Below are 12,413 nucleotides of genomic sequence, written 5' to 3'. Positions count from 1 at the left end.
CAGCAAATTTACATTGTGCTATTTTTAGACCATAAGACTATAAGACATAGAAGTAGGGTGAGGCCATTTGGCCCATCAGGTCTGCTCTCCCATTCCATCATGGCTGATTTATTATCCCTCTCAACCCCATTTTCCTGCCTTCTCCCTGTAACCTTTGATGCTCTTACTAATTAAGAACCTATCAACCTCTACTTTAAATAAACCCAGTGACTTGGCTTCCACAGCCTTCTGTGACATACCATCCTCTGGCTAAAGAAATTTCTTATCACCTCTGTTCTAAAGGGTCATCCCTCTATTCTGACACTTTCATTCCCAGGATTATTCTTATGAACCTTCTCCGTGATTGTAATCATTTCTTAAATTAATCTTCAACTACAACTGTATGGTCAATAATTTTTAAAAAATGCATGCTATTAGTCCTTCCCCATAATTACAAATAGACCACGGGTGATTATAAGTGGACTATTTTGAAATTCATATTTAGTGGTGATGTAGGTGACATATCAGTTCTTGTTCTCTTAGATTTGAGCACAGCATGTGATACCGTAGATCACAGCGGTCTCATAAACTGCCTCAGCCAGTGGGTAGATCTTTCTGGTACTGCCTGAAACTGGTTTCAATCTTATATAGCAGGAAGAAAATTCTTTGTTAGCTGCAGTGATTGTGCATCCAAAATCCATGATATTGTGTTTGGTGTACCACAAGGATCAATTCTTGGCCCATTGTTGTTCTCCCATTAGGTCAGATTATTTCAAAACACAAGGTTAATTACCACAGCTAAGCAGACAACACACAATTGTATTTGTCTACTATGCCTGATGACCCTGAGGTTTTAAACACTCTGGTCTGGTGCCTTTCCAGTACTACAGAATGGACGAGTTTGAACGTCTTTAAACTAAATAAGGGAAAAACAGAAATTTTGGTTATTGGTAGCAATAAAAAAAGTTTGAATTTTAGAAATCAACTTGATCATCTGGCCTTACAAATCAAGCCAGAAATAAAGGATTTAGATGTTATTATTGACTCTGAGCTAAATTTCAAATCACGTATTAACTATGTTATTAAAACTGCATATTTTTGTTTAAGACACATTGCAAGAGATCAACTTCTTATAACAAAGGTAATTGGCTGCATGGCCTCTTTCCAGGCTGGATCATTCTATGAGGCTGTAACAATCTGGAGAATAGCTCCATGTTCCAAAGTTTTGAAAATTGAATGAGTCAGGAAGCAGTGCTTTGGGCTTACCATGCTAGGGTTACAAAAAGATCGTCCATTATCAGAGGAAGAATGAAAGGGTTAAAAGCTCCAATCGGGCGACAGTTTAAACAAAGATTGGACAGGGTCATGTTAACATATTAATGATCTCCTTTCCTCTATCCCCACAAGTTTGTCTTCTTTGATTGAGACTGCCAATTTTTAAAAATCTGAATTGGTTGCATTATTATGCTATGAATTTATCTCCCTATCCTAGGGGTGAAATGTCACTGTGCTAGAGTCCCCCTCCTGAACTTCTTATAATATGATCAGCAAGATAGAACAGCCGTCTCCGAGCACTTCCTGAGTCAGTAATAGCCACAAAACCAACACAAACCTTAGCTTTTAAGCTCGTTTTCTGTCCAACAGACCCAACGTTTCAGCTTACAGAACTGTGATCTTGTGCACTTTGAACTACCATAATCGGTTAGCGTAACACTATTACAGCGCCAGCAAGCTGGGTTCATTTCCGCTGCTGTTTATAAGGAGCTTGTGCGTTCTCTCTGTGACTACATGGGTTTCCTCTGGGTGCTCCAGTTTCCTTTCACATTCCAAAGGCGTACAGGTTAGTTGGTTAATTGGTCACAGGGGTGTAATTGGGCAGCGGGGGCTTGTTAAGGTGGAAGGGCCTGTTACCTTGCTGTATCTCTAAATAAACAAACAAATAACTGCTAGTTTTTCCCTGTGGGAGTATGCTTGGTGCAAACTGACCGTCAGCTGGTGACAGCACTTTAAAAAGCCTCTATATGAAGCTACTTGAGGCATCTTGTAGAGTGAAGTGTACTGTAGAAACAAGTGTCATTTTCTTTTAATTTAAAAATAATAAAAGTAGCTGAGCACTCCCTTGGCATTCCACGAAACTAGGTTTACTGATTATAGTTCCTGGCCGCATTTCAAAATCCTGCAGCAACTGGTTTGACTTCATTCAGTTTGAATAAAATGTTTTACTTCTAACAAATCTAAGTTGTGTGCTGAGAAACTGGAGTACATACCATAAAAAAAATTCAAGTGTTTTCACCCGAATCATGTAGTCATAGAAAAGTACAGGACAGATGCAGGCCCTTCAGCCCATCTAGTCCGTGCTGAACCATATGTTAAACCTTTACGCAAGGACTTCTAGTTGGTGGCTGTCACACTATTTCTGCTGGAAAACAAGGGAAAGTGGCAAAAGCCTGAAATAATCTTACATATTACAGTCGAGAAGGAGATCACCCTACCCATCAATTCCATGCTAGCCCCCCAAGTCACATCATTTCTATGCCCTCTCTTATTTTTTTCTTATATGTCCATCAGGTCCACTTTAACTTTTCTGCCACTTGATTGCATGGGGGGTGGGGTGGGTTGGGGATTTGATGTTATCGTCGCTGTTTTTTGTGGTGGGGGGTTGGGGGTGATGTTATCATCTCTGTTTTTGTGAGGGAGGGGGTTGGGGGATTGATGTTATCGTCGCTGATTTTTTGTGAAGGAGGGGGTTGGGGGGTGATGTTATCACGGTTTTTTGAGAGGGAGGGGGTTGGAGGGTTGACGTTACCATTTCTGATTTTTTTTGTGAAGGAGGGGTTTGAGGTTTGATGTTATCATCGCTGTTTTTTATGAGAGAGGGGGTTGGGGGATTGATATTATCATTGCTGATTTTTTGTGAGGGGGTTGAGGTTTGGTGTTATCATCGCTGTTTTTTGTGAGGGAGGGGGTTGGGGGTTTGATGTTACCGTTTCTGATTTTTTTTGTGAGGGAGGGGTTTGGTGTTATCGCCACTGTTTTTTTGCAAGGAAGGGGGTTGGGGGTTTGGGGTTTTTGATGTCCAGCTGCCGTTTTTCACGTGGGCAATCTGTTAGTTTTATGTGTGAGGGAGGGAGAGGGGGGTTTTGAGGTTTGCGAATTTTATTTCTTTTTCGTGCCAGAAGGGCATTGGAATTGATGTCTTTACTTTCAACAACCCCTGTGGTTTTTCTGTATTTCATGGCTATCTGGAGAAGATGAATATCAAGGGTTTCACTGTAAATGCAGAGTTGTATTGTAAATTGTACATTTTGACAATAAAATGAATCGGTGAAGGGATATTTGACACGTTATTTAACAAACCACAATATCTTTAGGATGTGTGAGGAAAACTGAGTATCTGGGAAAAGTTCCTGTGGTTTCAAACAATTGCTTAACTATATAGTTACACAACTCTTTAGTTGGTTTTCACAAATTCCAAACTACACTCTTATCACCCATTTTTGCTTAACCTGGCAGGGTTCGAGCTTGGCCAGTTCTCCTCCGAGTCTCTAGCTCAGAGTAATCATCTTCAAAGTTCTAAACTTCTAAGTAACTTGATTATCAAAGTACATATATGTCACCATATACAACCGTGAGACTCATTTTCCTGCAGGCATACTCAATAAATCTATAGAATAATAACCCTAACAGAATCAATGAAAGACCACCCAACTTGGGTGTTCAACCAGAGTAGAAATGACAAACTGTATATATACACAAAAATAAGTAATAATAATAATAATAATCATAAATAATGGAGAACATGAAGAGAACTTGAAAGTAAATCATTAATTGTAAAAACATTTCAATGAATGGGCTTCAATGGCTGGAGACACTGCAGTCAGTTACATTTTACATTTCTTTACACACCTTATAGACCTTGCTTAGTTCCTTTATTGCCACTGAATGGGTACAAGTCCCTTCCTTATTCATATGAATATGTGTTTCTTTAAATCCTTCAAATTCCTGCTGGTGCTGTTCCATAATTATCTCACTCGTAGGTTCTTTAATTATCAGAATGTCTGCTTGTGCTTTTGCATTTCAACAGCCTGTCCTTTTCACAAGATGTCAGTTCCTAGAACATCTCCGTGTGCTGGTTTGGTTCTCCAGCTGTCTCACAGCGGGATGCAGAGCTGTTTCAGCTATCTTCTCATGCTGATACTGGCCAGGTGTTGATCATACGACCTTCCTTCACTGTACTTCTATGTTCTTGGATCCCAGCATCTCCTCCTTCCAGCAGAATGTCCTACCGGAGCCAGACAGAATACCTGGCATCTCTCTCTCTGGCTGATACTGTCTCACATCAGTGGTCTCTAGTTACGGTCTTCTCTGCAAGTCATAGAATCATAATCATAGTGCACTACAGCACAGAATTAGTCTCTTCAGACCATCTAGTCCCATTAACCTGCACCTGGACCTTAGGCCCTCCATACCCCTCCCATCCATGTTCGTTTGTTCACTATGTACTGTGCTGTATGACGTGGGCTGTCATGTTCTTTCCGTGACCGTGAATGTTCTTGGCAAATTTTTCCACAGAAATAGTTTGCCGTTGCCTTCTTCTGAGCAGTGTCTTTACAAGAATGGAGACCCCAGCCATTATCAATACCCTTCAGAGATTGTCTGCCTAGTGTCAGAGGTCACATAACCAGAACTTGTAATGTACACCAGCTGCTCATACAACCATCCACCACCTGCTTCCATGGCTTCATGTGACCCTGATCAGACTCGCAGGTGAAGTGTCATCTCACCTGAATGGTAATGAGGGAGGAGCTATAGGGGCAGGTGTAGCGCTTATTCCGCTTGCAAAGATAAGTGCCAGTAGGGAGATCTCCCAGTGGCCAACCATCTTAATTCCACTTCCCATTCCCATTCATGGCCTCCTCCACTGTTGTGATGAGGCCACACCTAGGATGGAGGAACAACACCTTATATTCCGTTTGGATAACCTCCAACCTAATGGCAGGAACATCGATTTCGCAAACTTCCGGTAATGCCCCCTCCTTTACCATTTCCCATCCCCCTTTCCCTCTCCTACCTTATCTCCTTGCCCACCCATTGCCTCCTCCTGGTTCTCCTCCCCTTTCTCATTCTTCCATGGCCTTCTGTCTCATTCACCAATCAACTTGCCAGCTCTTTACTCCATCCCATCTATCACCTTGTGTTTCTCTCTCCCCGCCCCCCTACCTTTTAAATCTACTGCTCGTTTTTTTTTCTCTCCAGTCCTGATGAAGAGTCTTGGCCCAAAACATCAACTGTAACTCTTTTCCATAGATGCTGCCTGGCCTGCTGATTTCCTCCAGCATTTTGTGTGTGTTGCTCGGATTACCAGCATCTGCAGATTTTCTCTTTGGTTTTTTTACCAGGTACAGGTGTATCTGTGCATAAGGTGACTCTGACCAGAATTGATAAAGCAGTAGTGGTGGGGCAGGTTAGTGGATGGAGGTGTTGATCAGCCTTACTGCTTGGGGAAAGAAACTGTTTTTGAGTCTGCTGGTCCTGTCTCGGATACTACCTAGCCTCCTCCCTGATAGGAGTGAGACAAATGGATCATGATCAGGGTGGGCGAGATCCTTCATGATGTTGTTGGCCTTTTTCCCAGCACCTTTCTGTATCTAGGTCCTTGATTGCAGGTAGGCTGGTGCAGGTAATGCACTGGGCAGTTTTAAATACCTGTTGCAGAGCCTTCCTGTTTTCATACCATGCAGCGTTGCAGCTTGTTAGGATGCTATCTACTGTCCATCTATAGAAGGTTGTGAGTAGTGAAGTACAGAAATGCAACAAATATTTGTAGTTATACGTTAAGCTTCCTTGACGATTATTTACCCATTCTGCAAGTTGGACCACATGGGAATTAATGGATTTAGACACACCAAAACTATGGACTGCAAGGATTTAAGGACAAAGCACAGCGCTAAAAGGGAATGAACAATAATGTGTCAGTGTCACCAGTGATGTCTGCACCACTTAAAATGAATGTTTATAGGCCTCCGTTAGTCTCGATAAACCATGGATTTGCACCTTGGAAAGTTTCCAGGGCGCAAGCCTGGGCAAGGTTTTTTTTTTAAATGGAAGACCGGCAGTTGCCCAAGCTGTAAGTCTCCCCTCTCCACGCCACCGATGTTGTCCAAGGGAAGGGCACTAGGACCCATACAGCTTGGCACCGGTGTCATTGCAGAGTAATGTGTGGTTAAGTGCCTTGCTCAAGGACACACACGCAGCTTCAGCCAAGGCTCGAACTAGTGACTTTCATATAACTAGACGAATGCCTTAACCACTTGGCCACACGCCAACACTAAAATAAATGTAGAAAAGTTTACGAATAACTCCATTGGGCTTAATCAGTCACATATCATTCTCTTTACTACTTTTTAAACTATTCATTTAATTCCAACTTTTGTTTTAGTCATCTTACAAGGAAATATATTTTACAAGTAAAATGTAAAGATTATATTAAAAATTAACCATTTCCTTAATCTGCTTGTTCATGCCCTTTGCTCAAACAACCACCCAGTTCCTCTTTGTTCTTTAGTGTACCTTCCTATCAATTTCCCCAAAACACTTAGTGACTCAAATTTTCAAATTCAAGTTCAAAGTTAACTATCATTCAACTATATATTAATATAGCCAAACAAAATAGCATTTGTCTGGAGCCAAGGTGCAAAACACATTACCAGCAACACACAGTACATAGCACAAATAGCGCATACGGCTACGATGTCAGAAAAACATACAGTCACGAGAAACAAAAAAATATATAGCCCAAGTCCCTGAGTGCCATGACTGTAGAAATGATGTTAAGTCCTCCTGGTCCAGTTTGTTCTTCCATCAAGCAAATACTGAAGGACAGCACTGAGTGAACACCAGAGGGCAGCACCAAGCGTGCACATCAGAAGGGGGCAGCCTCCAACCCAAGTACAGACTCCAGCATCCTCACAGGGGGTTTCTGGTTCGGTATCTGCTCTCTTGGTTGGCCCCCTGGCCTCGGCCTAGTCCTCACCACACTGAGGCAACACAGCTTCTGCGCCATCAGTCTCACCAATGAACCAGTTCACCAGACTTAAGAGTATGCAAGTTCTTGGATGACATTGACAGTGGTGAAGCACGTAGTACTGCAGACTCACAGCTCCAGCAGCCTGGGTTCAACCATTACCTCTGCAGCTGACCGTGTGGAGTTTGCACACATCCCCAGTGACCACATGGATTTTCCTCGGAATGCTAGTTTCTGTTGTGTATTTCATATTTCCTTAACATTTGAGTAATTTTAGATTAAGCATTCTTGTTCATTTCAATAATTCATTACAGGTTACACACATAACTATGTGAATTGTATACGTCATCATGCTACCACGTGAAACACATGTGCCTTGCTTACAAGTAAAACACGAAGTTAGACCTGCATTTCAGACTCCTGTGTCTTCCTTTGAATTAGTTCCGTGTTTTGAAGTTGCAAAACACAAGAGTTTCCGCCCCTCCCCCCCCCCCCCCACAACATTGTGAAGCCATTCTGGAGGGATAATTGGTACTAAAATTAAATTCTAGAGTAGATAGATGTTAGGAAAGGCAATGTGAAGCTGATAGGTAGGTGAGAAAGAACAGGTTTTGGGGAAACAGGGAGGGGAAGAGGATTGCTCTGCAGTTGGCATCCATCTTTTTATATATTCTAGTTACAACATTGTACATCAATCGCACATATTTGTTCTCCCATTTTACTAAACTTACTCTCTTTATGGTTTGCATCCCACTTAGAACATAGAATACAGAAGAGTATAGCACAGGAACAAGCCCTTCAGTCTTGGTCTTCAACTGTGCTAGAATTTTTCAATGTTGAAGTATACAATGCTGGGACAAAAATTTTCCAAGACGCTGTATAACACTGCAGAGAACCCTCCCCCTCCCCATGAAGAAAGTCTACATTATGCTGGAGAAGGGGCTCCCAACCTTTTTTATGCCATGAATCAATACCATTAAGCAAGGGGTCCATGGACACCAGGTTTGGAACCCCCATTAGATACTTCTTGGCCTTCTCTTTGCACTATCTATATCTAATGATAGATGACCCTTAATGAATGTTGATTTCAATGCCCTGCACAAAAACCTAATTTTTTAAAATCTACTATCTGCATTTTAGGGGTCACTTTTATTGTTTGTAACTGGAGGCATAGTCAGTTTCTTTCTCAAGTTCTTCATTAACGGATAATCCTATTGTTAAAATTCTTTGTTATTTCTACTCTCCACGGGAAGCTCACTATAAATAGCTCAAGAGAAACATCATCTCAGATAAAGGGTAGCCTTTAAGTTTTAAAGGCCCGTGAGGAAGAGTAAAAGGCCAGTTAAAATAATAGTTCCCAGTGTCATTTGTTGTTGAAGCTCACAGTATGGATTCTGAGATTTAATTATAATTTCCTGAAAAACAGAACATAAAGAACACTGGCCAATCAGGCCACTCCAACAAAGAATCCTTATCCTCAAAGGAGGCATATCCCATGAAGGCCACATAAAGGAAAATCATTGTACTGAGAACAAAGTGGTAGAAATTTATGTCCATAGTACATAGAATAGTACAGCACAGGAGCAGGTCCTTCCGCGCACAATGTTGTGCCAAATCAATTAAATCAGTAGTCAAATGGCCAACTAAATGAATCCCTTCTGCCTACACAATGTCCATATCCTATCTCTCTCATATTCATGTGTCTATCTAAACATCACCGAGGATCTCACATGGTCTCTGCATACCGGAGGTGAGGTGAAAAAGGCACAACAGCGCCTCTTTCACCTCAGACAGTTGAAGAAGTCTGGTGTGGGCCCCCAAATCCTAAGAACTTTCAATAGGGGCACACAATTGAGAGCATCCTGACTGGCTGTGTCACTGCCTGGTATGGGAGCTGTACTTCCCTCGATCGCAGGACTCTGCAGAGAGTGATGGTGAGAACAGCCCAGCGCCTCTGTACATGTGAACTTCCCACTATTCAGGACATTTACAGGGATAGGTATGTAAAAAGGGCTTGAAGGATCATTGGGGATCTGAGTCACCCCAACCACAATCTGTTCCAGCTGCTACCAGCCAGGAAACAGTGCCACAGCATTAAAACCAGAACCAACAGGCTGCGGGACAGCTTCTTCCACCAGACCACCAGACTGCCTAATTCATGCTGATACAACTGTATTTCTATGTTATATTGACCGTCCTGTTATACATACTATTTATTATAAATTACTATAAATTGCACATTGCACATTTAGACAGAGACGTACTTCTCATGTATATGTAAGTAATAAAGTCAATTCACTTCAATTCTCTTAAAAGTCCCTAATGTACAGTATCTGCCTCTACAAGCTAAGAAGTTAGCTTCACAATATCTGTTATTTTTTTCTCACTGAACTTGGTGCTTGTGTCTTTTTAATCAGCAAAGGAAATACTCTGAAAGTAAGAAATTCAAGGTGAAGTGTTGATAAATCACCTGATTTCCTGGACAAGATTTAGCTGTTACCCACACAGTGGGCGGATAGTGTCATTTGATTCAATATCTTTCCCCAATGTGTCTTCCTTCTCTGTCTATAATTGCATGTCAGATTTTATCTTTTGATTGATTTGATTCTTGGCATAATTTTATTTAGTTGTGCAAATGTTCCCATTGTTCTGAAAATATTAATTAGATCCAAATAGGCAATTTACTAACTTTCTAATTAATTCTGGATAAAAATATGAGGTAATTTAGAAAAGAACATATTCTTTCTACAGTGAAGCAACACTGGGTATGTGGAGTAATGAAAGACTTTGTTCAGCTGCTACATAAAATGAATTCATTATCAGCCACGTTTCACTGCAGTATCTGTGACATAGGTGCACACAACCAATTTAGGAAAACAACCTTGAGGTAATGGAGAGATTTTGTTTAAAGCCCTGACTTTCTGTGGTCAGTCATGTGGAATGAATGGGACGTGAAGCAACATGAATTGTTTAATTATAGTCGAATTAAATTCCCAAGGAAGTACTTAACATACACCTCACTCCCCCTCTGTTCTTCTCCCTTCTGGGCTCAGTGCTAGATACCTGTAGCAAGATTACAATTACAATTGTAATTACAATTACAGTACTGTGCAAAAGTCTTAGGCATATACATACAGCTAGGGTGTCTAAGACTTTTGCACGGTACCGTAGTAATTTTACATATTACAAGGAATCAAAAGGTTTTCCACCAGAAAGTAGCCATTAAATATATTACCGAAGTCACATTGTCACCTGTCAACATTATATAGGAAGGCGAACCAAGCCAAGCTGTTAATTTGAGTGTACTCAGCTCATGTGAAATCCATTAAGGTATTAATTATATTAATTAAACTTAACCTGCCTGCTCCCTGTATGATGACTGCATATTGAAATCTAATTATCAAGAAAAGCTGACAAGCCCCAGGTTAGTGTGCATCAGTAGCGATGTGCTGTTGTTGTATCTGCACCGATTCTAGTTGAGTTCACAATATCACAGCTTTAGTATTTTAGCTTTCACAAGCCATAGAGTATCACTGTTATCTTCAACATGAAAATTTATTCCTGCATCAGACTGGTTCCCTAAAATACCAATATGGATAATCTCAACACTGAAATGATTCCACTAACTATGGACTCTCTTTTAATGACAAATACAGATTTATTCATTTATATAATTACAATTACAGTACTGTGCAAAAGTCTTAGGCATATACATACAGCTAGGGTGTCTAAGACTTTTGCACGGTGCCGTAGTAATTTTACATATTATACTGTACAGCTGCACTAAAAAAAAAAGCAAATTTCATGACATATGTGAATGAAGATAAACCTGATTCTGATAAACCGGACCAAGAGTGGGAAGGGAGCAGGGAGAGGGGAATCATGGTTGGGAGAAGGGGAAGGGAGAGGGGTAAGAAGGGGAAGGGAGAGGGGTAAGAAGGGGAAGGGAGAGGGGTAAGAACGGGAAGTACCAGAGAGACATTCTGAAATGATCAATAAACCAATTGTTTATAATCAAATACATTAGCCTGGTGTCTTATTGACTCAAAATGTTAAGACAATCTCTCTCAAAACTCTTGTTGCCTCACCTGCAAAGAATATTCACCATTTTCTGTTCTTATTCCAGAGTTCTGGTAAAGGCAGTTTCTTTGCTTTTTGATTAGCTTAGCAGCAATTTGAGATAGACAATAAACTACATCTCATGAACTAAAAGATATATTGCTGATATTGGCACTCGTATTCCACATCTTGTGAGGAAAGGAAGGAGTCAAGGGATGGGTTGGCAAGTGGTATATTGCGTAGGTTACTGGACTAGTAATCTAGAGGTTTTCTTCTTCTTGGGCCTTTAGCTCCCAGAAGAGCATAGGCCATTGATGGCCTCCTGTCTCCATCGTCCAAAGTTGATGGCATGGTTGGAGTTCATCAATGTTTCTGTAATCCACAGTATCCATTGTACAGGGGATTGGCCTGTACAGCTTCACCAGAGCCCTGTTGGCCAGATTTACCTGTTTCCACCTCTCATGACAGCGACCCCTGAAGCCAGGCAGACAATCTCTGAAGGCTATTGATAATGGCTGGGGTCACCAGTCTTGTAAGGACACTGCCCAGAAGAAGGCAATGCCAAACCACTTCTGTAGAAAAAATTGCCAAGAACAATCATGGTCATGGAAAGAGAATGATTGCCCACGCCATATGACATGGCACAAACAAACAAATAGCAATAACATCACTGGTAAATTAATATCCTTTAAGAGAGCGTATCTGTTGTCTTTATTCTCAACAGGAATTCGACTCTGAATGGCCTTGACAATTCCTCAGTCCAAGGGCAAGTTTAAATGCACACTAACTATTAACCCACCAAGGATCCAGTGAATATATAAATATAATTTAATTTAAATTTTTCCTGGATGAGCAATTGGCTTCAATGTTAACAAAACTGTAATTTGGATCCAAATGTAATTATCATTATTAGAGAAACGCCACACTCAAATAATCCTAACTTACGTTGTTTTACATGAACGTACAAAATTTTAATTATTTCACAATCTCCTAGATACTTCCATAGCCAAAATGGTGAAGCCAAGTTCTGACAGGTTGTAACAATAATATACTAAAATGTATTCTTTATTTTGTTTGATTCACCCCGAGGTATCTGCAAATAATGGAGGCAGAGTGCCTGTGTTAAAAGAGATAAATTACTTTATTAAGAGTTATAAAATGTCACTTGTAATAATGATCAGAGAGGCACAGAGAGAATCTGTATTTACTGACAAGTACCTTTACTGTCTCAATGGAAGAACACGTGAACTTATGCAACCGATACCTGTGTGCACACCAACTAAGTCTTCCTGACCTTCCATAAACAAAGAACAGAAAATATAATACCAGTTAAAAAGGAGTTTCTGCTACC

The sequence above is a fragment of the Hemitrygon akajei genome, chromosome 32 (genome assembly GCF_048418815.1).
Source record: "Hemitrygon akajei chromosome 32, sHemAka1.3, whole genome shotgun sequence".
Classification (NCBI taxonomy): Eukaryota; Metazoa; Chordata; class Chondrichthyes; order Myliobatiformes; family Dasyatidae; genus Hemitrygon; species Hemitrygon akajei.
The sequence above is the reverse complement of the archived record's forward strand: the minus strand, read 5'-3'. Positions refer to the sequence as shown.